The sequence below is a fragment of the Vombatus ursinus genome, unplaced genomic scaffold (genome assembly GCF_900497805.2).
Source record: "Vombatus ursinus unplaced genomic scaffold, bare-nosed wombat genome assembly UNPS02010394.1, whole genome shotgun sequence".
NCBI lineage: Eukaryota > Metazoa > Chordata > Mammalia > Diprotodontia > Vombatidae > Vombatus > Vombatus ursinus.
In genome coordinates, this window is record NW_020950172.1 from 298,970 (window position 1) to 302,699 (window position 3,730).

Below are 3,730 nucleotides of genomic sequence, written 5' to 3' on the forward strand. Positions count from 1 at the left end.
TCTTTAGCTGTAAACTGAGGGAGCTGGAATACTTGAACCCACTGCCCTAGCCATCAGTCAGTCAAATAGTGTTCATTAAGCACCTACTATGTGCCAGGCCAGGTGCTAGGGAGACCAAGACAAAAGCAATAGTTTCTGCCCTCAAGGGCCTTGCAGTCTATCTAGGGAAGCTAAAGTTGCTTCTCTCAGTAAATACAAAGCAGATACAAGCTAAAAACAAGGTAATTTGGGGACCGGGCATTGGCCACTTCAGCTGAGCTATGGAGGACATAAAAGAGTGATGTATAATAACCCTCTTCCCACAGAATGGAACTACAGGGGGAAGGGGAGAGGGGAGGGGGAGAAAAAGTCAGGCACACATGAGATCTGCCTATAGAGGAAATAAGGCATAGTCTTGGGTAAAGTTAATGGAGGATATCCAGCACTCTATCTCTATGGCTATATCAGACTTTATCATGGGCACCATGGTAGATTGTGGGGGAGGGGGAGATGCTGCTTGGGTGGAGCAATCTAGGGAGGCTTCCTGGAGGAAACAGTAGATGAGCTCTGTTTCAATGTAAGATATGGCACATTCTTGTAAGCACTCCCTGTGGTCCTATTGCCCTGACATTCTACAAAATTGGGGAAAATTTGTTAAGCATGAGAGCATCCCCAAAGTAAAAAGGGCTGTCTTAGGGGGTGGCAAGCTCCCCTTCCTTGGATGTCCCTCTATCAGGGTTGCTTGGTCAGCTACCAGAAGCTACTAGCTATGAGAAGTTTGGCTGAAATGTAGGCTAGGAGAAGAACAGCATGAGAGGAGCCTCAAAATGAGGCTTAGGGTGGTGGAGAGCCTCAGAAGCCAGTCGAGATCTTAGCCTTCATTCCTCAGCCAACTGGGAGCCACAGACGACTCTTGAGTGGAAGAGTATTGTGGCCATAGTGAATTTTCTGATGGAAATCCTTCTGATGAAGGATTCCCCTCCCCCCCATCCAGTGTCTCCATCTAGAAAGAGGAGCAGTGTCCTTGGAAGTCCTTGGGCTTGGGCCCCCAGCAGGGAGTGTTTTCTAAGCCTCACCTTGGCCTTCCCCTCCTAAGGAGGCAAGACCTGGGTCAGGTGGAGTCCTTGGCCAATGATGGGCTTGTTTTTCCTAATAACAAAATAATCACCTGAGCAGACACAGGTCTAATCAAGGTAGCTGATCAGGGAGAATTGTTTTGGGAACACAGTTAGCAAGGCAGCAAGGGAAACCAACTCCAAGAGCACCTCCCTCACCCCCTTCCAGGTCCTGTTCTTTGTTTTTTTTTTTTGGCTAGGCAATGGGGTTAAGTGAGTTGCCCAGAGTCACACTGCTAGTAAGTGTTATGTGTCTGAGGCCGGATTTGAACTCAGGTCCTCCTGACTTCAGGGCCAGTGCTCTATCCACTGCGCCACCTGGCTGCCACCTAGCTGCCTCCTCCAGGTCCTGTTCTTGCACCCCCTAGGCCACTCCTCAGCAGGGCTTTCCTGGCTCCTCTAAGAACAAAAGAAGATGGCCAGCCTCCCCTCCATCCCTGCTGCATGCCAGACTGCCCAAGCTATCTCCCAGGGAATGACCTGCAGTGACTACTTCCCCAAAAGTCCACTCACTCAGTGCAAGAGAATGGGCACAGGGCTAGGAGCCAGGAGGGAGAGGGGGAGCCTTGGCTAGAAGCCGGTCTCCTACACTGACCCACTGTAAGGAAAATGCTTTACAAACCATAACATGCTATAGAAAAATCTGTCGGCATTTTTACTGGATAAAATTGTCTTCTCAGTTGAGCGTTCAGCATTCTCCGTAATTTGGCATCCACTGTTAAGCTGTGTGGACTTCTCTCCCATGATCCAAGAAAACTGCTCATTTCTCAAACATGTCCTGTGTTTGCTGCCCTCAGTATCTTTGCCCAAACAGCTGCCTATAGCTGGAATGTCCATCCATCCATGTGGGTCCAACCTTCTGAAATTCTGCTCATCCTTCAAGGCCCAATTTAGGCGCCACCTCCTTGAGGAAGCTTCCTAGGATCCCTCACCCTTTCCTCACCCCAGCTGGAGGTGCTCTGTTTGTCTTCTGCAGTCCTTGGAACCAGGCAGTCAATAAGCATGTACTAAGCACTATGTTCCAAGGGTTGTGCAAAAAGGGGGTGGGGTGGGGAGGGAGATGGTTCCTGCCTTCAGGGAGTTCCCATTCTAATACAGCATCGTGTTCATTTGGGGTTTCCTAAGTCAATGGGGGGGGCTTTTCTATTTGGGTTTGACACCACTGGCCTCTTCCAGCTGGATTCTCTCAGCCTGCCACGCCAGAGCCTTCTCTTCTCCAGTTTAAACCCCTTCCCTGGTCCTTTGTCATTGTACACGGTCATAGTAACATTGCACAAAGATCGGCCATGAATGACTTAGCTCTTCTCAGCAATGCAGGGATCCAAGACAGTCCCGAAGGACCCATGATGAAAAATGTAATCTGCCTCCAGAGGAAGAACTGATGACGTCTAAGAAGCAGATTTTTTCTTACTTTATTTTTTTTTCATGTTTTTGTTTTTGGTCTGTGTTTTCTTTCACAACATGACTAATATGGAAATACGTTTTGCATGACTGCACATGTATAACCTTTATCAAATTGTTTGCCTTCTCAAGGAGAGGGAAGGAGAGGGAGGGTGGGAGAGAATTTAGAACTCAGCATTTTAAAAATGAATGTTAAAAAATGGTTTTTACATATAATTGGAAAAAAATAAAATATCAGAGTATTAAAAAATATGTGCTTGTGAAAGGATTGAAGGGAGTGAAGACATTTGTTAAGTGCTTCCTGGGCTCCGGGCCTGTAGGGTTGAAGGACAAGAGCCCAGCCAGCCCCTGCCTCCCCTGACTTCCATTCTAAGGAGCGAGACAACCCCCACAGAGGGAGTGTGGCTCTCTGGGTACATGTGTCCTGGGATCCTAGAGCCGCAGCTGGAAGGGCCCTCAGAGGGCAGCCAGGGCAACCCCCCATTTTCCAGGGAGGGAAACTAAGGCCCACGTTGCAGAGGGACTCTGCCAGTGCTGAACCCAGCTGGAATTGGAACCCGAGTTGTGTCTCCATCTGTCTGTCTCGATGTGTCAGTAGGCCTGCCAATGTGTGTGTGTGTGTGTGTGTGCACGCGCGCGCCCCTGTATGTGTAGGGGGGCGGGGGGCTGCGGAGGCCAGGGTCCCCCTGGGAGGTCCAGGGGCGGGTTTTGGAAAGCAGGGCCCCGCCCCTGCCCCGCCCCGCCCCGCCGGGCCTCCCTCCCAGTGCCCGTCCTACCCCCGACTCTGCTGCTGAGGCTGCGGCAGCTGCTGCTGCTGCTGCCCCGACCCCCTCCCCCTGCCTCCGGTCCCGAGGCTCGGCCTCCGCTGGCACCAGGGCTGCGAGGACAGAGGGACAGAGGTAAGAGGCTGGAGGAGGCCGGAGGAAGGTGGGACCCCTTCGGGGTCCAACTGGCCTCCGCGCTCGGGGAGCCTTCCAAGTCTGCAGCAGCTGGCCTCTGGGTGGGGGTCTCGGGTTGGCTCCGGCTCCAGCTCTTTCCTCTCTCACTCCCCCGGGCTCTCCCCACCTCCCCCCATGCCCCCAAGTCTCTGTCTCTATTTCCGGCTCTCAGTCTCGCTCTCTGTTATCTTGTCTCTTTTTTTCCTCTCTCTCTTCATCGCTGGGTGTGTTTATGTGTGTATGCGTGTGCGCGCGCGCGTCTGTCTGGAGTATGGATCCCTCGATCTGCCCATAGCA

General features: G+C 51.9%; 1 protein-coding gene across 2 annotated transcripts in view; it reads left to right on the forward strand.

Annotated features, from left to right (window-relative positions):
- The first annotated feature begins 3,348 nt into the window (after window positions 1-3,348).
- PRR5 (proline rich 5) overlaps window positions 3,349-3,730 on the forward strand; it is a 51,309-nt gene continuing 50,927 nt past the window's right edge. The window contains exon 1 of one of the 2 annotated variants that reach the window (XM_027854278.1): window positions 3,349-3,394. The gene's annotated coding sequence lies outside the window, so the exon portion shown is untranslated. The remainder of the gene's footprint in view (window positions 3,395-3,730) is intronic. The other variant, XM_027854277.1, reaches the window with a different exon arrangement.